General features: G+C 44.6%; 1 protein-coding gene across 1 annotated transcript in view; it reads left to right on the top strand.

The window, feature by feature from the left end:
- WWOX (WW domain containing oxidoreductase) overlaps positions 1–23,924 on the top strand; it is a 282,450-nt gene that overhangs the window by 22,105 nt on the left and 236,421 nt on the right. The gene's annotated exons all lie outside the window — the stretch shown is intronic.

The raw sequence follows: 23,924 nt of genomic DNA, 5'->3' as shown, positions 1-23,924 counted from the left end.
AATCTCGACGGATGCTTTTTAAAGTCTTACTGATAGTCTCTGGCTTTCCTTAGGGTTCATTTGCACGAACGCATCTTCTGAGTAACCATAAGGAAGGCAGGGTGAGTGAAAAGTCGCCCTCACTAGAAGAACAATGTGTAGATTCTTGAATTTATTATTAATCACAGTTCCACTGCTTGCCTTGTGGTAATAGGCACGCAGCTGTATTATGATTCTTTGAAAGCGTATGCTGTGTCTTTGAATGCTCATGCTTATAGTCTATGCAGTAATGTACTGTTCAGATAATATTTGCTGGGAATTAGTGGTTAGTTTGAGTGGCACGCTTACTCTTTTTATTCTTTTTCTTTGTGTGTGTGTGTGTGTGTGGACAGATTTCTGTTGCAGCTCTGGCTGGCTCTCCAGAGCTGGCATCTGCGCTCCGCTCTGAGTTTCGCCTTAGCCTGGAGCTCTCGGCTCTCCGTTCCTCACGCTGCTGATGGTGGAGCCGAGCCCTGCTAATGCTGGTGATTAATCTGACAATGTATACCAGCGAGATTTTATAATTGCCATAATTCTTCTTTGCTCCATTCCCTTTCCCGGCTTCTCAAATGGTGCAGCAGCTGCAAAGCACAGCATTTCAGCGTAAGATAGAGAATTGTAGCTTAAACTTCAGATTTCACATTCTGTCAGGCTGCAGGGAGAATAGTCACACGTTTTGATACTATTTGGACCAACGAAGTCCAAACAAACTTTTTATTACCTAGTGTGTAACATTTAAAAGCTAATTTTCAGAATGTTAAAATTTTAGGAAGGCATACCCAGTCCTTAAGAATTGGCTTCCAGAGTTCACACTCCTGTTATTACAAAGCTCGGACCTGTTTGCATTGAAGAATTTAATAGTGGATACTTTCCAAAGGATACTTGAAAAACACACACCGTCATATCATGTGTTTGCTTTAAACTGTCCCAGAGAAGTACCTGAAAGTGAAATAATTTCAAATTAACCTTTGAAGAACAAAGGCTGATGGCTTTATATGTCTATAAAGCTTGAACTACTGACCCTCCCAGGCTGCTCGTCACGCGAGGCTAATCATGGGGATGCCAGCTCACAAAAGCAGGGGGTGCACCTGTGAGGCCGCGCGGGGCTGGGAAGGGAACGAAACAGCACAGCGTTGTCACGTGCAGAAGTGAGGGGTGCAAGTGCACAGTCTGTAGAATGCTTCTACCTTCCTAACCGATTCCGTGGACCTTGCGCAGGCATTTGGGAGTCACGTGTGTTCTCTTACACGCTCCTGGGCTGTTTTCACGAAGAAGGGCTTTATATTGTAGGCTGTGTGTATGTGTGTGCGCATGTGTGTGTTCATGTTGGTGGGGAGCATTCACTCTTGTGACAAATAAGAAACAGCAAACATCGTTAATGTTGACTCTACAATTTGTGCAAATATTAGTATTGGATTTCAGAGTCAACATGCGAGCAGGATGGCTCTGTTGTAAAGCCCGTGTTAGAAAACGAACGGCTATGACTGATGGCACTTCTGGACAGCTGTCAGAAGTCTTTATTTAGAGATTTAACCACATCTCCCACGCTGGGCATTGCAGTCAACAATAGTATGGATGTTGCAAAGACCACTGTCTGTGCACACGGTACTCGTCATGCCTGCTGAATCTGACCTCTACTCTAGGTCTTTTGGGAACCATTAAGCCCTCTTCCCTTCGTTCCCTTTAACCTTTTTTTTTTTTCCCGTCATGACAATTGAAACGAGATTTTTCTTTTTCATTACGTCTGTTCTTCAAAGCACATCTCTGGCTCACATCTTCATTCTCTGGTTAGTTTCAGATTTTACTTTAATCTTTCTGTACATCAGTTATCTGTCATTATGGTATTTAAGCTCTTGGAAGAATTTGGCAGTTGCTAACTTTTGGAGAAAATAAAGCGCTCCGCCGCTGTAATGCTCTGCTCGTGCCGAGTTAAAAACTCACATCCTCTGGCTGAGCTTGTGATGATTGAGATGCTGTCTGTAACGCATAGCCGGGGCTCTTTTCCTGGTTGTGAAGAGGACAACTCCGGTTTCAGAAAGCTTGACCGTGTCTCCATGGCGGATGCGAGAAGAACCAGGAGAGGGTGAGAACGTTCATAGCATTGTCATACAGTGACCCCTCGACACGGGTGCGAGAGAGGAAATCTAGCAGAAACCAGTACACCGAACAAGAAGAAGTTTCCGGTGCCTTGCGGTGCTGGTGGCACCGAGAATGGGAGAGAGAAGGGAGGCACACATGGAACAGGGGTTGCCTGCACGTCAAAACGTCCAAATGCTATTAACGGCGCAGGCGCTGCCGTATAGACAAGCCTGGCTCCCCGGCGCTCTGTAAGTGAGGACAGGGCCTGCCTGAGAGCCAGGGGGTGCAGGCTCTCCCTCGGGCTCCCCTCCTGGAGAGAAGACCCCCACAGTTCCCCACCCAGGGCAGTGCTAGTACCGGGCAGTGTGTGAAATGGGCGGCATGACTTGTAGTGTTTAATTCAGAACGTGACGCTGCCAGCTCCCCTGTTGGTTGACCAAATGTGGGGACAGTTTCTCTGTGAGAAGGGGAGGCTTTCGCTTCCTTAAAAAACGAACATTTCAAACGGTGTTTGAGTTTCTTTCAGAAGCATCAAAGAGGGCCGTGCAGTGCGGGGAGTTTAGGTTTTTAACCCTGCAGTCGTTCAACTTTTGTTGTCCCTGGAAAGGAAATTTTGTGAATCGTGTTCATATGCCTGAGGCCAGCTTTGTTGATTTCTGTATATTCAATGATAGGAGACTCTTCTGTTCTAGGAACTGGGATTTCTTTCTTCCATCCGTGACCTCGATCTAACTCAGGCTTTCTTTTTTCTCTGCTACAGTTTTCAATTATCAGTAGGCTAAGAGAACAATCGGAATGAAAGCATTAGTGAAAAATAAAACACAGCCGCTAAAACTGACCCCCAGAAGATAATGGGAAGGAAAAGGACATTTGTAAGCATGGCTATCTAACTCCCTTTCTACCCGATGTGAATTCTTTCGGGAATTGAGCATATAAGCCCGTGTGCATCGATGCGACTTTTGAGGTCTCTGGAGTGGAGAATTCACCTTTGGGACTGGAATTTATTCAGCATGCATATGTGGGCCGATGATTGTTTTATATATGCCTGCTATTGAATGATGAGTAGGTGCGATAACTATATATAAAATTATATTACAGTCCAAGAGGTGCTTTTACGAGGCAGCCTGGAAACGGCATCCGATTTTCTTACGGCTTTTTCATGTCCATTTTGATGAATCTATTTATTACTTCTATAATGAGTCGTACACATGGTTGGTTAGCCAAGTTATTGAACTTGATCAACCTTGGCTGAAATTCACAATGCGTGCCAAACTTGTTGTAACATGTAAGAAATTACATCTGGACTAAAAGGTTCAATAGTGATTACTCTTATAATGGAATCTTTTACAAAGCATGGGATTGCAGGATATGCCTATGCTTTTTTAAAAATTATGGCGATACAATGAAACAAGGAATATCACAGAGCTGAAAAAACGTGTTCGCTTGTAGTATCGATTCAAATTTTTAACAAGCTTGATTCAAATTTATAACAGGTTCACTGGGCTCCCAGGGCACGGTGGAACCATCCTGTTTTCCGTGTGTCTAGGTTGGTGTGCGTTCTCCCATCTCTCACTCAGAACTCGCTGGCTCTAGTCTTCATCATGTGACTTGTGAACCCTTTTGTGTCTTGGGGACAAAAACCTAATAATGTGCATCTGTTTATAAGTTCTAAGCTGTTTTGAGATGTGTGGCTACACTCAAATTATAGAGACTTGAGGAACATGGAGCTTTTCACTCTAATGAGAGAATTCTAAGCTCAGATGGGCCCATTAGCACAGAAAGAGGTGTTGGGGCCCTGGCGGGTACGCTCAGTGGTTAGAGCATCAGCCCTCGCACCAAAGGGTCTCGGGTTCAATTCCTGATTAAGGGCATGTACCTGGGTTGCAGGTTTGTTCCCTGGCCCTGGTCGGGCATGTGCAAGAGGCAACCAATTGATATGTCTCTCTCACATCAATGTCTCTCTCTTTTTTCCCCTCCCTCCCTTGTTTCCACTCTCTCTGAAAATCAATGGAAAAAATATCCTCGGGTAAGATTTAACAAAACAAACAAAAAAATGGTGTTGGGGTGTGCAGGGCCCCGCAAATGACACTCTCTCCCCTTTCCAAGTATAAGCTAATTGAGAAACAGGACCAATGATAAGGCAAATGGAAGGCTAGAACATCACAGTAATGACTGGTCAAGCTGATACTGGAGAATACGGTTTACATGTGTGAGCTAGTGGGCTCTCTCTCCTGAGCACCTGAATTGGACAGGGAAATGGGTCAGTGCTGGGCCCCTCCAGGCCACCACTGAAGGCAGACCCAGCCCTGCGCATGCTCCACACAGCGGGGCAGAGCAGGGCGTGCTGTCTGTGAGGGGAGAGGGAAGGCAGGCCTGTGTGTGCCTGGTTTTCACGGGTAGATCTCCTAATCATGTAAGCTGTACCGCCTCCCGTGGGCAGGAGTAAGTGAGGGGCAGAGGGAGGGACCAGGGATCTGGGACATTAACACAAATGGAGACACATCTGAAGGGAAAGCTGCCTCCCTCCACCCCATCTCTTCAACAATAAGACACTAGCATGGTTACAATTATTAAGCCTTAGGAAGATTAGGCCACAGCATAAATGTATATCTGCTGTCGACTACCTAGTGTTTAGATTGTGAGTCCTCATTCTTGGATAACTAGACACAATTTTTTTTTGTCTTTTTTACTTTAATGCTGTCCAACTTGATAGCGGTGGACCTTGGACTGTATCCTTAATCCCCAAGTGTCAGTTTCCTCACCTGGGAGGCGGGTGCCGTGACGCCAGCCTCACGGAGCCGTGAGAACTGAGTGGGATGAAGTGAAAGCCCCTGGCGTGATGCCTGTCACCGTGTATTGTCCACCACGAGTCCCCTCGTCGATTGTTCTGTTTCCAGGACTGAGTTTCAAATTTATTTTCTTAACTTTTTTGTCGTGGACAATTTTATCTGTATGCCAATACAGGGAGAATTTTCGTTTTCTTAAGAGGTAAAAAGGAACTGGTCTAAGATGCACCCTTGTGTGAAATAGGGAAGAAAAATCGCCAGAGTTTGGAATCCACGGGCCCACCTGCTGAGGGACAGCCCGACAGTCGTCACAGCCTCTGCTCCACTTTGGGAGAGTGGTACATATTTGCCCGTTACGTTGAGCTGCCTGTTGGCAGTGTGCAGAATTGCCAGTGAACAGCAAGAGGGACTGATGCAAAGCCATGGTTTTGTGTGTTCCACCGGGTGAGGATTCAGACTTTTAACAGAAGAGACGGACTACAGCAGGCCTGTCTCTTCCATGTCCATTGAGAGCTGACCCTTTCCCCTGGTGGGTGAGCATCACGAACACACAGGAGGAAGGGAGAGGCACAGGGCAGGCCACTGAGCCCTTGTTAAAGGGAGACAGCGAGCGCCGGAGCAAGCCACGTGGAATTCTTTTGAACAGATCAGCTTTCTAAGTGGCTGCAATGATGAACGCTGTCCAGAAGGTGGTTGTGGGGCCACCATCTGTCCTCTGGGGGCGCTGTGGGAGAACCCCCGAGTCTCTCAGCAGTGCCATTCCCTCTGGGAATACTGCAGGGGCCAGCCCAGCTTTGCTGACAGGACAGTGTGCCTTTTAATTATTCTGTCTTCGGTGAAGTATTTCTTTATAATTTTATTAAATTTACTTCTTGTATTAAGACCCCATGCTATTATACTTGCCAACGGACGTTTACAACCTGCAACTAATTTGCTTTATTTCTTATAAGGCTTAATTAGAACGCAGTTGAGCAGTAAAGATGTGCATGACACAGTTAGTTCAAAACAGGATGTGAAAACCAAAGAGGAATGGAGGGCAAGACTGCAGGAATCTGGCACATAATTCTCAGGGGGGCCCATGTACAGATTCCTCACGGGCATTGGTCTTCCTACCTGTGACCTATGAGAATAAGGAACCGTTGAGAATGAGTAAATGTCTTTGGTGTAATTGAACTTTTCCAAGTAATGAAGATATGCATATCTCTTGATTTAGTCCTCAAAATCATTTCCCCCCTGCATGATAACAAAACGCATTTGGGGGAGCCACTCTGAGAAGTCAGAGGGCATCTGCCTAACTTCCACCGCCATCACCCAGCTGCCATGGGCCATAATCAAGCCTGCGAGAGCCATGTGCTCCTCGAGCAGGAGCGGAGTGCTGATGTGCCACTCCACGGTGTGAGCAGGAGCAAATGCTGGAAACGGGGAGCAAATGCTGGAAACGGGGCTTCTGGATCACAAGCGGCATTTGCATCTCTATCACCTACAGCTGCTCCAAGGAGTTTCTACCATGCCACGTTTCTTGCAGCCCTTAACATTTGCAGAAAGAAAGCCTCCAGTGTGGACAGCCTGTTAACACCTTTGGTTGGTTAGAACCTTCATGGCTTGTTGTAAAGAAAGGTAAACGTCTAGAATACAGTGTTCATTTCTGGATGGAGCACACACAAGCTAAGGGCTGGCAAAGTCATCCAGTCGTGCCTGGGGAGCACGCATTAGTCACCTGATGGGAGAGAAGGTCTACATAGGTTAGTTCTTGCGACAGCTCTCCAGGAGAGAGAGAATCCTGGCTCACATCAAGGACAGAACCGGGACCAGTGGACAGAATTCTGCAAGCAAGTAGCGTCCAGCTGATTAGAATGGAGGGAAAAACGTTGCTAATGATTCCCGTTGTAAGGAGGCTGTAAGGTTTCCGTACTGAAAATGTTTTCCGAGGTTTTTGTGTTCCCTCCAAAGCAGAACCCGAGACAAAGACTGATTTGTAGATAATTGGGATGTGGTTTCAGAGAGTGTGAGTGAGGGAGGGGAGGGTTACACAGGATGTGTCACTGCGTTGCGCAGTGCTGTGGGTCAGTCGTGCTCGATGCTGAGGACTCTGAGGAGCTCAGTGAAGGGCATCTCTGAGCTGCCTGCCCGCGGAACGAAGGGCGCATGCACTTATCCATGTCTCCCATCCCCAGAAGACCAGGGTAGCCCCACAGGTATAAATGCCTCAGCACGCTGCAGTATGAGTCCCAAGCAGGTTTCTGCAGGTATCCCATGCTGCAGCGTCAGAGAATGAATGGAGGCAGCCACACTGCACTCCCAGGTGGGGCTGTCCAACTGCATTTGTGTGGAGTTGGTGGGAAGCTACATGCAGCCTTAGCTGGAGTGAGATGGGGTGGGAGAATTAAGCGTGTATGACAGGTACCCAATACAGTCCACCCCTTGCACCATTACTCATATCTCTTGTGCCCTATGAGAATAGTTTATCACTTACAGGTCTCCTTAGATGAAGGTTAAAAGACTGTCAGGTATATAAATCAGTCCCAATTTGTGATGAATTCTGGGGGGCTTTAACCTTATCCACTGTTGTATTAGTTTACTCAGGCTGCCATAACCAAGGACCAAAAACTGGGTGACTTAAGCAGAAATTTATTATTTCCAAGTTCTGGAGGCTAGAAGTGTAAAATCAAGGTGTTGGCAGGGCTGTGCTCCCCCTGAAACTTGTAGGGGACGGACCCCTCCTCGTCTCTCTCAGCTTCTGGCAGGCTCAGCTATTTCCTGACTTGTGGCCCACAGTTCCAGTCTCCTCCTCTGTCTTCACATGGCATTCTCCTGTGTCTTTTCACATCACCGTCCCTCTGTGTGTCTGTCTCTATCCAAGTTTTCCCTTTCATAGGGACACCAGTCATGTTAGATTAGAGCCGACACAATGATGTAATTACCTCTGTAAAGGCCCTATTTCCAAATGAAGTCACATCCCGAGGTTCTGGAGGTTAGGACTTCTACATATTTTAGTGACACAATTCAACCCGTAAGAACCCTGCTATAAAGAGGCATTGCGTTCTTATCGATGCTTCCCAGATGAATAGCAGTCATTCAGTAAGTCATTCTCTTAACACCTACTGAGTGCCTCCTGTGCCCGGCACTGCTCTAGGACCCGGGACACAACCGTGAGCGAAGCATTCCTGCTCCTGTGGAGGTTACTTTCACATGGCGAATGCTTTTCGGGAGGAGTTGCTCTTTCGTCCTGTTTTTATCACCCGTTAGGAACCAGAGGGGGGATTGCCTGCTTTCCAGTAACAGAACAGGCTGCCTGAGCAAATGAGCTCCCCTCACAAAGGTATTTAAGCCCTCTGGGTGTCTGCTCGCCGCCGAGGGTGCTGCAGAGGTAATTTAAGTGCTGAGCAGGGTTTGGTCTTGAAATGGTTAAGGTGCCACTCCGACGCGGAGATGGTAGGATTGCACAGACGGACTTGTTCTGAGAAGGTTTTAAGTGCACAGTACTTGACTTCTTTCTGTTTGCCTTTCAGAGGAACAAACAAAATGTTTTCACAGCTTTCTGCTTAGGAAAAAAATATTCCAGGTCACTGGATTTTAACTGTTGTTTTTTTTTTTCCCCCATTTTGTACTTCTTTGAGAACATCATGAAACCTCTGGCCCCTGTCCATAGGGAGAAAACAAATGTTTTCATAACCAGGCATTTGCGTGCAGTGTTGGACACTGAATTAAGAAATACTAATATTTTTCAGAAACTGTAATCCTTAGTAGCAGTTAAATATGTACACTTGCTCTAGAGAATTCTTTCATAAAAAGAATCATTGAATAGAATTAGAAATGAAAACATGCCTAGAGATGTTGATGCTAACTTTTTATTGCACTGGTCACTATCTGATGGAAATTTATCAGCATGTAATTACTATAAAGTAGTATTGATTTCAGAATTGCCCTTTGCTAAACAATGGAAATTTCCTAAATAACTGGCAGGTAATGAAAAAAATTCAGTTACTGACAGCCTGTCATAGTTGAATCTAAAACCTAGGGGCAAAATACATATATTCTGTGTAGTTTCCATTTCTAGACTCTGGCTTTCTAAATTCTTCCTTATAAAAATTTAAATTTCTTTTTTTTTGAAAGATGGGACCCTCTAATTATTGATTTCCTTCTTTTTATAATGTCTTAATAGAATTGATTTCCACACAGAAGATAATTATTGGGAAAAAATTTTTTTTGGTGGTCAGCAAATGTAATTAATTTATGAAAACTGGAAAGGTTTGATATTAGAAGTAGTTGAACATCCAAGACCTGACATTTAGTGTCTTATTCATGGTGCATGGTAAATGTTTATGGAAGTGAATTCAGGTTTTTGCAACACTTCCAACTTTGAAAAGTGTAATAGTTAACTGCCTCTGTGGAAATAGAAATTACTCAGATATTATGTGATGAAAAACTAATGTTAGTTCACTTAAAACAAAACTGTGTAGCAGTATGTTATAGCCACAGGAATCCCTCAGCCAAATGTTAAGTAAATGCAATGAAAACATTGGTAACAACATTATCATGCTGCAAGAGAACTAGTAAGCCAGGCACCCCGGAGTAGCTGGATGTTCAGAGACACTTGGGCTGTCAGGCACACAACTGCATTTATGCTGTCTTGATGATCATTCACCGTGGATGTGATGACTTACCTGGCTCTCCAGAAAAGCGTTCTTTTGCTTAGGTGTTTGCTGCATATAGAACGTTGTTTGAAGTCATGATTATGGCCAAACTACTTTAAATGAATCCTTTTCCTTGATATACAGTACTGTGCTCCTTTCCACACGAGACGGAATCAATGCTGTTGGCTATAATGGAGGTTTGCATTTTTCTAATTTCTTATTTAGGCTGATCTGAGCAAAGATGTTCAAATTTCCATTTACTTAAACAAGATGGAGTTCTTGCTACGCCGAAGGAATATTTTTAGCTTGGTAATTTGCTTAGAAACTGCCTTATTCAATATTTGATGTTAAATTTGAACTAAAACACATAGCATCATATGACATGGGTTCTTACATTAACATTTTGTTGGATTGGAAACAGAATCAACACATTAGTCATCTTAATTCATTTAAGTTGGCTTTCTCCAGAATTCTGGAATCCAAAAACAACACATTTGTCAATTTTACACACAAAGGGAGAGGCAGGATGTAGTTTATAGTTAAATATCCAGCTTTGCAATGAAAAGCCAATGAATGCAGTTATAGTAAGTTGAATGAAATTCAGGGTGAAACAAACAGTGTAATAAGATTTTGATGCAAATTGAATACTTTAAAAATTTCTTTTATATTTATTTTAACGAGATTCTCTTTATAGATGCTTGCATGGAATCTTATAAACTGTCTAAAATTAAATTTTCTGTGGTTGTTATCCACATAGTTTCTTGACTTGTCTGTTGTAATTATTCACATTTGCTTTCATAGAAAATCTACAGGTCAAGGTCACCTTCATATCCTTCCACATCTTGTTATTGTTTGGCTTTAGGTCAACTTAGAATTGAATGTCAAAAGTGCATTGTTTATTCCAGAGCTCAGCAAACTATAGTGCACTGGCCAAGTCCAGCCCTCCAAATCCAGCCTGTTATTATAAATAAAGTTTTATTGGAACACTGAAACATCCATTCATTTGCTTTTCTGTGGTTGCTTTCATGTTATTTTAAAACAGTGGAATTGAGTGGTTGTGACAGATCATATGGCCTGCAAAGCCCATAATATTTAATATCTGACCTTTTACAGAAAAAGTTTGCCAACCCATGGTTTATTCTATTAACACATGTTTCTCATAAAGGGATTCCTCTGGCAAAATTTCACAATTGTTAAGAAACAAAGCTCACCTCTCCTAAAGAATTGGTATGCTTTTCTTCATTTTATAAAGAAGGCATTATAAAGTATTCTATTTCCCTTCTTTACCTTGGTTGGCAGGAAGCTCTGAATTAACATTTAAATATTCAATTGAATAATCAGCTAACTTCAGATTCTTGGTAGATCAGTTGTTTTTGTTTTGTTTTTTTTTCTCTCAATATGAGCACACATTTTTACTTTTTAAAAAATATCAACTTTTTGAAGTACATTTTTGTTATACACATGGATGACACTTGACACAGTATACAACCAGATAACTCCTCTCCCCCTAATCAAGATATAGAACATGTACATCTCCACAGAAATTTTCCTCCTGCTTTTTTCCCAGGCTACTTGTCAGTCTCACCCCTCCCCCAATTTCCATGTTATTTTTAATGACAGTGTTGTATGTGGGTGTTTATTGTGTACTACGTTTTGGAAGGAGTTGGGATACCAGCTAGTAGTTGTTGAATAGCATAGCTACTAGAGAAGCTAAGGTTCATTTATTCTATTTAGTCTTCACAAATTTTTAGATTTCCATAGAATTTGAGATATAAATCACATAGAGAACGTTTTAGCTAATGTTGTATTAACCATAAGCCTAATGAATTGGGAACTTGCTACTTGCCAAGAACTCCGCAAGTTATCTCATTTGATTTTCCTAACAGCTCTTTAAGCATACATCTTCATATTCCCCTTTGACAGAAGAAAAAACTGAGATTCATAGAAGTTAAGTATGTCAGTTTCCTGGGGCTGCTGTAACAAAGTACCACAGGCTGGATGGCTTAAACAGCAGAAGTTTATTGTCTTACTAGTAGCCCTGCGCATGAATCCGTGCACCAGTAGCTCTCTGTGGGGCCTGGCCGCTCCGCGCCCGCTGCCCAGAGGCTCTGCGCGGCCCAGAGGCCCATCTGCGGCCGGGCGTGGAACTCTTGCCTTGTCGCCGTGGCGACAAAGCAAGCATTCCGCCAGGCTGCTCATGCTGCCTGCTCTCAGCATCCACCCGCCCCACCCTCCCCCCCGGGAATGGGGGACCCCAGCGGGGCTGAGAGGACTGGGTGCCGCCATCTTTGTGATGGAGTGATGGTTAATTTGCATATTACCTTTTATTAGATAGGATAGTTCTGGAGAATAGAAGTCTGAAATCTAGGTGACGGCAGGTTTGGTTCCTTCTGAGGGCTGAGAGGAAGGATCTTTGGTTTGTAGATGGCTGTCCTCCTGTTCATATGGTGCTCTCCCCATATGTATGCTGTGCCCAATTTTTCCCTTTTTATAGGGATACCAGTCATATTGTATTAGGGCTCAGCATAATGACTTCACTTTAACCTAATTACCTCTACAAAGACCCTATCTTCAAGTAAGGTCACATTCTGAGGTACTGGGTCTTTGGACTTCAACATATGAATTTTGAGGCAGAGGGTGGTGGGAGGTGGGCACCTCAATTCAATCGAGAACATTCAGCATCCTTCTCAAGACTCAAAGGTTCCCATAAATGGCAGTTCCAAGTCTGACTCCAGTGAGTGGCCCTTACAGGATGGTGCGAGGAAGAGGCGGTGCAGTGAGGGAAAAGTCAACATTCAGAGAGAGAACTGACTGACTTTGCCAAGGAGGACACTTGTAAGAGGCTTTAGAGAGTCAGGTCCTGGAGCCTGCTTTTTTAACTTACTAGCTGTTTGACTTTGGCTTTTCCGAGCCTCAGTTTTCTTATCTGCACAACAGGGATAATAGCATCATATCCCATGGTGGAGGGTTGAATGGGACTGTGATGTAAAAGTGGTGTGTCCATATGATGCATCATTCAACAGTGTGTTGTTAGGGAAGGTGAGTTCTGGGCATTGACAAGGCCAGAGAATCTTCACCTTGAACAGGCATCTGAGTCCCCTGAAGGGCTTATTAGAACCCAGATTGATGGGCCCAACACCCACAGTCTCTGATTCAGCAGGTTTGGGGTAGGGCCCAAGAAGGTGCATTTCTAACAAGTTCCCACTGTTTGAGTAGCAGGGAACTACATCTGTCTTTCACTTGCAGATATGCCTTTCAGTTTTCTTAAGAGAAACTCCAAGGAGAAGTTAGATTTCCGACAGAAGTCTCATTTACTCCACCTCAGTGACTGGCCTCTTTTAGGGATGACGTAAATGCTTCCATCTTACTTCCTGTGGTTGAGAAGCTTAGGGGACATTGCCTTTTCTCCTTGTAGACTGGGCTGATCTGGTCGAAAGCACAGTGTATGAGTCTGCTTAGGTTACTATAAAAACAACTACTGTAGACTGGGTAGCTTGAACAGCAGAAGTCTATTTCTCACAGTTCTGGAGGCTGGGAGTCCAAGATGAAGGTGTCAGCGGGGCTGGTCTCTCCTGAGGCCTCTCTCTTTGCCTTGCAGATGCCCCCTTCTTGCTGTGTCCTCCCATGGTCTTTCCTCTGTGTGCACATATCCCTGGAGTCTCTCTTCTTATAAGGATGCAAGTCCCATTGGATTAGTCTCCTCCTCTGACCTAATTTAACCTTTTTTTAAATTTAAATTTTATTTTTCAATCACAGTTTACATTCAATATTATTTTGTATTAGTTTCAAGTCTACAGCATAGTAGTTAGACAATCATATATTTTACAAAGTATTCTCAAGTATTCTCCCCGATATTTCAAGTACCCACTCCTTGGCACATACTTAATTATTATCATACTAGCGTTCCCGTTGCAGGAAAAATCCTGCAATAGGGTTTCCTGCTGCACTCTACCCTGCCCCGCCTGCTCTCCTCCCTTGTCCCCCGCCCCGCCTTCTCCACCAGCCCCCCTGCTTTTCTCCCTTCTCCGCCAGCCCGCCTGCTCTCCTTCCTTCTCCCCTGGCCCCGCCTCCGCTCCTCCCTTCTCCTCCCCCCAGCTTGCTTGCTTCTCCAAAGCTTTGCTCCCTTCTGCAGCTCTTGGCTTCTTTCTACATTTTGTTTGTTCATTTTCACTTAACCTTAATCACCTCCTTAAAGGCCCCATCTTCGAAACAGTCACACCAGGACTCAATATAAATTTTATTTAATTAGAAAAATCATGTTTTTATTGATTTCAGAGAGGAAGGGAGAGGGAGAGAGAGAGATAAACATCAATGATGAGAATCATTGATTGGCTGCCTCCTGCATGCCCCCTACTGGGGATGGAGACCACAAGCTGGGTTTGTGCCTTTGACCGGAATCGAACCTGGGACCCTTCTGTCCGCAGGTCGACGCTTTATCCACTGATCCAAACCAGCTAGGGCTCAATATGAGTTTTAAGAGGACACAATTCAGCCCATAACAATCAGTGTGACTCATAATCTGCTTTTCCTTTAATAAATTTCTTAGATTCCCTGCCTATTTCCTTTTCTGTATTTGTCTTAGAGCCCTGAAGAAAATCTAGTGCACTTATCCCAACAGAGCCTTTGAAACATTATGTGCTTGAGGGGCAGGCTGCAGGTTTGAGCCGAATAAAAACTCCAGTTGAGAATGCCTCCTCAAGCTATCTAATCTAGGAAGGAGAATCGCCCTCCGAATCTTTGTGGCTGTTGCCCAATCGCACAGGCTCCCACCGCTGGTGGCAGAGACCCCTCTGGGCGCACCGTGTGAATGGAAGCTCTGTGCAAGCTGCAGTCCTCTGTCCCTGCGGATGCCTTCCCCAGCTCTGAGCGCTCTCTCCTCTTTGAATGGAAGTTGAGCCTAATCCCTAATTAGAAATATTACCTATGTGGGGACTCCGACTGGGGCTGTCTTGGCCCAGAGGCAGCAGCTGCATGGTGGGAGCCAAACACAACTTCGCAGCTGGCTGAGTCTCCCGGAGCCAGGCGGAGTCAGCCGCGCCTGGAAGGCGCTCCGAGCCTCTGACATTCACGCCAAGCAGGTGCCTGATCACAGCTGATGGTTAGATTACACGTTTCCTGAGAGGTATAGATTTTAAAACTGGTATGTTTCACCAATCCCTCGGCATGGCGCTCCAAAACAAAATGTTATCAAGCTGAAAACGAACACCCTCCTCTCTCCCCGTCCGAGCCAGTCGCATTGTGTTTAGGAGCGTTTCTCTAGCAAATGGTAGCTCCCTTGGGGACCCAGGCTCTGTGGCCACCAAGTGTGTAACGATTCTTTGTTCTCCTTCTGCGCTCCCTGGCTTGTGGGAGGAAGTGGAGGTTTTCTTTACTCCTTCGAGAGCCAGTGTAGGTTCCTTCCACCCAGGACGGCTGTGGACTGTTTGTCACAAGAGAACTCACCAGAAACAGAAACTTACCGCCCTTTTGATGCTGTTTTTAGAGAATAGTAGTTACTCACTAAATATTTCTTCAATTGAATTGGAAAAAGATGATTTAGATTCCATTATGGCATTATCTAGGCATTATTGTTATCACTAACAATAAACTCAGTGCTGCGTTTACTTTTTAAGTATCTACAGGGTACTTAATATGCAGGAAAAATATAAGGTAGTCTTGTATTTGGTAGGATTTTTGTTAATTATGAATGGAAAAATGTGACATTTTGTTTAGAAATGTCAATTTCCAATTAAGCAAAGATTTCATAATTTTATAATCACTGTTATGTGTCCTTATCACTACACCAAATTTTATGATTCTAATGATTATGAGACTGAATTTTATTAAAAGTGGTATAACTATTGGAGCCTCCTCTAAATGCAAATCAAATTTTAGGAGCTTTCTTACAATCCATAATCTTCCCTCCTTTCCTCCCTCCCTTCTTTTTCCTCCTTCCTTTTTTCTTCCTCCTATTTTCCTTCCTTCCTTCCTTCCTTCCTCTTTCTTTCTTTTTTGCCATTCATTAACCCTGAAAACTCACATCACAGGTGCATTGCCATCCCTGTTTACATATGAAGAAACTGAGGTGTAGAGGGTTTAGATGACTTACCCAGGCTGGCAATTGGCAAAGCCTGGTTTTGAACCCAGGTTTCCAAGTCACAAGCCTCAAATCTTTTTTACTTTTAATTTTTATTATTGTTTAAATTTCTTTTTAGCTTTTAAAGTTATATACAGTGTGCCCCCCTCCCAATGTATACACACTTGCATAGCTGATAGCTTAATTTTGAACATAAAATGTATTTTTACAAACACTGCCTTTATAATTATTCAAAGTGTGTGTATACATATTTTTGGGCACCCTATATATTTTTAAGTTGAGTTGAGGTGATGTCAGTGTCTGTATTTTAAGAAAAAGTGACAACAGAAATACACAAGGCAAAAACCACTGTCAAACTTGTTGAAACTGAAAGTGATGATGTTAGATACGTCATCTAAGAGGGTGACCTGGTTATATACATTATCAAGTATACTTTTTTCCTAATATGACAAGGTAAGGCTTATCCTTTAATGTGATGTTTTGAGTTAAACTCAATTTGCTTTAAAGTTCTTTACATTTTGTTTGAGCAAATCTTTCATTTCAGTTGTTACAGCTTCCTAACTAATCTCAGTTACTGATTTTGTTTCCGAGTGAGGAGCTGTAGGAGTCACTGATTTCTGGGCCTGACCCAGAGGGCTCAGCGTTGATGAACCCGTCCTTCGCGCTAGCTTCCACGACTGAATTTAAGTCGTACTTCCCAAAAAATTGCATCTTACGTCGGTGTACGTGATGGAGAAGGAAAAGTCAGTTTGGACACTTTAAAAGTGAGCCTCAGGGAAGTGCCGAGTTTTCCCAGCCTGGTGTTTTATGTATCTCCACATGACTTTGGGAGCATAAGGAATCTAATCTTTTTAAAAGGCAAAGTAATATACCACTTTTAAAATGGTGAGAGCCAAGGTCGATTTAAAAAAAAAAAGGGGGGGGCAGGGAGGCTTGACTTAGAAAGGCAGTCATATTGCCAACCCTGAGGACGCGGGAGGGAGCAGGCCTGTCATTTCTGGGAGCTCAGGGTGGAATGAAGAAGGTTTTTCATTGTAAACAGTCCTTTCCGAAGCACCTCTTCATTGACAGGAGTGGAAAATACGTTGGGAGGCAGGCTGATCGTGGTCCCTCCCACTGGTAATTAAGCAAGTAAAATAAAGGGGTCTCTTTGTGGCCAGAGTGGGAGCAGGACTCTCGTGGCCGCCCCCCGTTTGCTCTAAATCAAAGAACCCCATCTTGGGCAGGGGACAGAGCCACGGAGGCCGCAGTCCTGAAAGGAAATCCTGGCCCAGCTGTGAAAACAATGAACCGCTCAGTAACCTAATACAAGCGTGCCTGCAGATTCCGAGGCGGTTCTCTTCTCCTCTTGAAGTGGCTGTAAATTAATCCATCAAAGTGGAAAAAGCCTAACTTCAGGGTAAATCTTTCCACCTCTGAAAACCAGAAACACTTTGGTTCTCTTAGTGGATACTACTGTGAGTGTGGGATTATGAGAGGCGGCACTGTGTGTGTGTGTGTGTGTGTGTGTGTGTGTGTGTGTGTGTGAGTGATTTGTTAGTTACAATGGCTTGCTCTCAGAAGCACATCAAGGAGAGCCAGGCAGCGAGAGCCATGGTATTCCTTCCATTATTAATGTCCACAATGTAGTTGAGAGCCTTTAAAGACATAGTGGTCTCTACGTCCAATCAGCTGGATTAAATTATTTTATTTTATTTTTTTTTTACCAAGAAGCCTTTGTTTTTGTTTCTTCTATTTCATCCTGTTTTAATTTTTTCTTCTCAAAGCTCTGGGCCAAGTTTATGAATGTGCCATGTACGCTTTGTTAAAAAAATCCAGTGTGGCGTTCCTTTCTTCTTATTGGGAGGGCTCTTGAGCTTAGACTTTCATACCGATAGTCCTCTAAAGTTTGGCATTGAAGCCTTCTAGAAATTAAATAAAAATTTGAGCAAACTTTGTAATGGCTGTGGTGTTCAGAGTGCCCCGTGTAAAATGCCTTACATGTGAAAGCATAGAGACAGGGGTGAAATGAGCCCGCACTTGTACGTTATTGACCTTGGAGAATGTGGAGAGAAGCCGTTACTGCGGATTAGTTATGCACACAGAGGGCTTACACAGAGAAGTGTTTGTGAACGCAGAGGATGGTGTCAGTGCTGAGCCCCGTGATGAAATATTAAATGAGAGAGAAGATAATTTGATAATGTGTCACCGTTTGGGGCAGGAGTCCATAAACTAAGTATGTTTATGTAATGAAGTAGCTGAAGGGGCCTCCGTTCTTTGCCTTGACATAAGGACAGAGAAGAAATAGGCACTGGCCGCTGTTGACACGGAAACTCATGCATTTGGACCATTTCTGCCTCTTTCAGAAGGACAACTGCTCAGTAAGTTTACTAGTCTAAAACAATGGGAAGAATGTACACATACCTCATCAGAGTCACAAAGACTATACATCAGATTCTGTAAGTCACATTCAAGGATACAGGGAGCAGGCAGTGGCTGGTGGGCAGTGTTCCCAGCAGGTTTGTCCTGCCTGGAGGAGCTCTGAGTTTGTGCCTTTAACCCCACGTGGTGAGTGTGGTGGTTTGGAGGCTGGCTGGGGGCCACCTGCTCTGAACTCAGGCCATACCCTTTGGGGATCCTTCTCCTTTTTTGCCTCTGACCTTGTGAGTCTCTTAACCTCTGGGACTGCTGGTTTTCTCACACAGGAAATGATGACAGTGGCGCTTCATAGGGTTTTTGTGAAGTGCATCTTAGATGAGATCATGTATTTCTCACCTGGTTTAGTGCCCAACACCTAACAATGGCCCCCTGTCCTCCAACTTACATTCCTTCCGAAGTCTTCTCTAAAAATCAGCCTGCTCAGAAAATGTGTTGTTTGGAATAGAAATATGGTAGGTTTCTTTCCATTCCCACTTGCCTTCATTTCTCTGTATTAACATTTATAAAGGCCTGTAAATGATCAACTAGATATCATTCAGTTTTTTTATATTTAGCTTCCTTCCATAATAGGCACACATGCACGTGCTAAAAAAATTGAAATAGCCTAGCTGTTCTCAAATGCATTGCCCCTGACCAATGGCTTTCCTGCCCAAGGACTACTAATCAGTGTTAACGTATATTAAGCACATGCCTTTCCTACCTTTGTGTTTCAGCATTGGGATCATACCTGATGCAGTTCTGTACTCTGATATTTTTCTTCTTGATTAATGCAACATGTAGATGTTTTCTCGTGTCTCCATCTCATTTCACCTCATTCTGTTAAACTGCAGCACAGTATTTTGTTCTATGCCTGCTGTGTAATTTATTTAACCTCACTGATGGACATTTAGGTGGATTCCAGATTTTTGGCTGTTACAAACAATACTGGTTGAACATTCCATATATATATATGTATATTTAATCCTCATCCGAGGATCTTTTCCCATTGATTTTTCTAGAGGGAGTGGAAGGGAAGTGTAGAGACAGAGAGAGAAACATCAATTTGGTTGCCTCCCACACGTGCCCTGACTAGGGCTGGGAATCAAGCCTGCAACTGTATTCCTCTCATATTTTTGCTCATGTGGGCAAGTGTATTTGTAGGATAAATTTCTGGATGTGGAATAGCTGGGTCAAGGGCACATCCACATACGATTTGATAGCTATAGCCCAACTGCCCCCAAAGATGTTGAGCCATTTTGAATTCTGCTCCTCTTCTCCCTCCTGTTAACATATGCGGTTGCCTGGTTCCCTCAGACCCTCTCTGACACGGACATTGCTCAGTTTAGTTGCCCTTACAGATTCCGCCTTCATTGAGGCTGCCTGGACCCATGTTAATTGTAATCTTTGGGCCTTTTTCTCACTGTGATTCTTAACACACTGGGATCTGCCCTGTCACTGGCAGGTCAGATGAGAACTTATTCAACCAGCTCAGTGGCAGCACGAGTAGGCAGCCTGGGGTCAGTCTTGCCTCTTGAGAGATCCTGGGCAGTCACTTGGAATTTATTATGTAGCTTTACAAAACATTATATTCCCAAAGCATGTAAGTGCAGCCTGGTGATATTTCAGAAAGATATTCCATGTGAGCGGACCATTCCCTGCTTCTGTATCCTCATCACGTGAGTCGGTATCTTTCTTTGATATGTATTTATATTCGAAACCCATTTATGTTATCAGGAGGATTTAGGAACCTCTGTGTGGTACTTGTTGCTAGCTGTATATAACACATGCGCCGAAACCAGGGCTGGTGATGACTTATTTTCCTCTGGAGAGACCTGTGTAGTTTTGTAATTTCTTGAGTTGGCAGCTGTGTTTAGGTTTTAGCGGGCACAATTTATAATTCTTTGGAACTCAGAACTATGTCATTGAAATGGCGTGCGAGGCAAATGTGATCACTCAGGCAATTCAAGTGACTGCAGCAACAGCGGCATGGATTCTCTGGTTACTGTTCTGTGGCATTGACCTTACGGTTGTGGTGGATATGTGTCTAACTCTTCATCGGAAGTGCCCGGCAGTTAGAGTGCAGCATCATGGTCTGTGTCATGCCACTGCAGTTTCATTCCCATTAATTAGATCAGTTTGGAAAGTAGGGTCCTTGAGCTTGCAGGAGAATGAAGGAGGAACTCACATCCTTTAAGCCAGGGGTCGCCAACCTTTCGGATCTCACGGACCACCAGTGGTCTACGGCCTACTGGTTGGTGACCGCTGCTTTAAGCTACTGGTTTATTAACATAAAAATTACCCCCAAACTTGAATTGTCCCCAAATCTAACTCCAGATGAAAGACATTAAGCTTATGTATGTGACGGTAGGTCTCCAGGGAGGGAGATGACTTGTGCTGGCTGATTCTGCCACTTGTTGGTTGGTTCCTAACGACGCTTTAGTGGTCTGTTCTTGCGGGGGGGAGGGGGTTAAGGGGAGGGAATCACCATCTCCGTGGCCTTTTAATTGTGTTCAGCTACAAGTAACATTTATCTCCAGTGTTTCACAATTATAAATTAATAATAACAACCCATTAGAAATTACGGGTGCTGTAAGCCCCAGCTCCTTTGGGCATCTTAATAAAAATGATAATTAAAATAATAATTTACAGTAAATGGGGACACTGCCCAAGTAAATCCACAGTGTGGAGGAAATTAAAAAACTCAAACCAGAAGGAACCTTCCTGGCGTTGGGAGAGAAATGGCCTTGTTCTGAGCTCGCTCTTCCATGATTGCTGGGCCTGGGCTCCCAGCCTGACGTGCTTCGTGCCTGAGGAATCGGTGACTGTCCTTGTCCATCCGGCCTAGCGGTACGTCTCGCTGGGTGTGGCCCCTGTTCCCGCCCTCTCCACTGCCACGCACACCACTCTTCCCTTTGTGTTCCTTGTCTGGGTAAACCAATTGGCAATCTCACCTGTGGCCCAGCTGCCATCCTTGGAGGCCTTGGGTGCTCTCTCTAAAGTGGACGCAAGCAGTCTCAGGCTTTGTAGATTTGTGCTTCCCAGATGGTTTTCTGGTTTCCCCTTAGCTGTTGAGTATCAGCGGCTCCTCACCCCTCCTGGCTGGTCACAAGGCTTTAATGAATCCCTCTTCTGTGTGAGAACCTGAGGCATGTTAAATGGATAACATAACAATAGTTTGTAGTGCTACTCCCTGCCCAGGTTCTTGTACACTCTTCCTGCCACGTGCCAAAGAGCCCCACAGTTTTATTTTGGGGCCCAGAGTTTCATCTCCCATTGCGTTTCCTGTTCCTCATTCTCATGGGCCCATCTCCAACCCTTGACCTTGTTTTGCCACGCACCCAGTCTTCACTGCTTGTCTGGTTCACGTCTATGTCCTTTGGCCCCAATGTGGTTCCCGGTCCAGGGGTCCTTCTTCCACGCAGCGACACTTGGGAGATGCCCAGGAGGGTAAGGAACTTGCACCATGTACCCAAATTCCTGCAGAGCCCCGAGTCCTCACCCTGGCAAAGTCGAGTGCTGCTGCCAGGTCTCCCCGGCCCAGCTAGTCCCCATCTTCTCATGCTTGAGAGCCTAGAGTTCGAGGTGGCCTAAGTGATATCTCAAGCAGATCCGTGTGAAACAGTCTTTGAGATTTCCGCAGTTCGGATGTGAACTTTCTGATTGAGGCTGTTTTGTGGTTAAGTCCTGAGCCATTGTCTCTAGCAGGCATCTGCCCCAGGTAATGCACATCTGAGCATCAAAGGCCTGACAGGTATGTCAGCAGTGTGGGTGGTGACTTAGGCCTTCAGGATGGTACTAACCCCATGCAAGGCCGTTTAGGGGCCCAGTGTGGCAAGCTTTTTCAGAGAAGTTGGATATCTACTTTTGGATATGGAATCTCCCTGATTTTTTTAATGCTGGTAACTAATTCATATTAGGAAGGAAGGAATGGAGGGAGGGAGGGAAGGAGGGAGGGAGGGTGGAAGGGAGGGAGTCAGGGAAACAAAGCGTGGACCAAACAAAACCGGCCTGTGGGCTTGATTTATCCTGTGGTCACCATTCTAGAGAATGAAAACTAGTGTAAGATAAGCAGGTATTTAATATTTTTGGTATGTTTTACCTCTTATGGTACTTTCATGTCTGTAGGCAAAGCTTAAAACCCAAGACGGAGATATCAAACCTCCACGGGCACTGAATTTTCCCACTTGGATTGGCTGGAACAAGCGCTGGAAAACTGACACTGCCCGTTGTTTTAAAATGTGTTCCCTTATTTTCTTTGTATTATTAACTTAAATATTCTTCTGAAAGCACTCTTGCCACCTCTGTGCAGTTAAGCTCGTTCAATCTAAGCATTGTCATAAAGTTAATTTTTTGTAAGACGAATCAGGTTATTAAATTTAGTAAACCACTGCCTTCAATATTTTGTGCAAACTTTGGCATCGTGCAGAATTGGCTTAGCTTTCTACATTTAACTAATTAAACGGGAGTGAGGGATGCTATTCTCCTGGACTTTCCAGGACTTTCGCAGTTGGTAGCATTATTCAACTTTTTTTTTTTTTTTTTTTTTTAACTCCACACTCTAGAGATACGGTTTACTATAAAAATGTTATGGTCCTTCCTGTTAAGCCATCATCTTTTGAAATACCCATGCTTTGTTTCTGCTCCAAAGGCAGTTGTAAAGCATCAGGAGACGGAGTTGCCTGTCGAAGCTTTAAGAGTAGACTAGCGGTGTGTGAGGCATTGCTCACTTAAGGAAGATGGAAGACCCACAGTGCAATTTCCCATGACACAGGGACAGATGGCTTCGCCATAGCCACAGTCAGGAATTATCTAGGGAGACCGACCGGGCGCAAACTTGCACCAGCAGCCCGTTGCTGCCATCATGTCAGACGTGTTCTTGCTGGTAATAAAAAGTCCTTTGCCAGAGGTTATTTTGTCAAGTGAAGTAGCATGACTTGACAGGTTTGTTTGGGAAAACATATATACACTAGTAGCCCATCGCGCGATACCACGTGCAGTACGCCGCCCACCGCTTCCGCGGGAGCTGCGCTGCTTCCATGGGAGCCGCGCTGCTCTGTGGGAGGCGGGCCTGCCATCTCCTCTCTGGGCCTGTGCTCGGCCGTGGAGGCTGTGGGCCGGGCTCCCCCAGCCCCCCCCACCCCCACCCCCCCCCCCCGTCCCCCGGAGGCCCTCTGCGGCTGGAGTGTTACCGCAGCGATGAAGCAAGCGTCCCACCCCGGCTGCTCTGCGCCTGCTGCCCAGAGGCCCTCTGTCGACGAGGTGATGAAGCAAGCATTCCGCCAGGCCGCTCACGCTGCCTGCTCTCAGCGGCAGCCCCCCCAGGACTGGGGGACTCCAGCGAGGCTAAGGGGACTGGGCACCGCCATCTTGTGGCTATGGGCACCGCCATATTTGTGATGGAGTGATGGTTAATTTGCATATTACCCTTTTATTAGATAAGATTTTTAATCCTCACTTGAGGATATGTTTTTCTTGATTTTAGAGTTTTAGGGAGAGGGGGAGACAAAGAGAGAGGTGAGAAAGAAACATCGATCAGTTGCCTCCCATATGTGTCCCAACTGGGGATCAAACCCACAGCCTACCCTATGTGCACTGACCAGGAATCAAACCCATAATCTTTTGGTGTACGAAATGACACTCCAACCAACCAAGCCACCTGGCCAGGGCAAGAAAATAATTTTTGATAGGAAAAGTGCATGATTTGCCCCCACAGATTTCTAGGTAGTGTCTTTCAAATCTGCAGTGGAATCTTTGCAGGATTTTACTATTTATTCGTTTGAAAGGAAGAGGGTCATCAGAACTATTTGAAACAATTTGGATTTTTTTTATAGTAGTCCAGAATTGTAGCTTATTAATAATATATAAGAGCCATTCATTCCTTTGGCAGATATTTTTTGAATCCTACTGAGTGTTAGTCCCTTGGGATACAGAGAT

This window comes from Eptesicus fuscus, chromosome 21 (genome assembly GCF_027574615.1).
Source record: "Eptesicus fuscus isolate TK198812 chromosome 21, DD_ASM_mEF_20220401, whole genome shotgun sequence".
Lineage (NCBI taxonomy): Eukaryota > Metazoa > Chordata > Mammalia > Chiroptera > Vespertilionidae > Eptesicus > Eptesicus fuscus.
The sequence above is the reverse complement of the archived record's forward strand: the minus strand, read 5'-3'. Positions and strand labels throughout refer to the sequence as shown.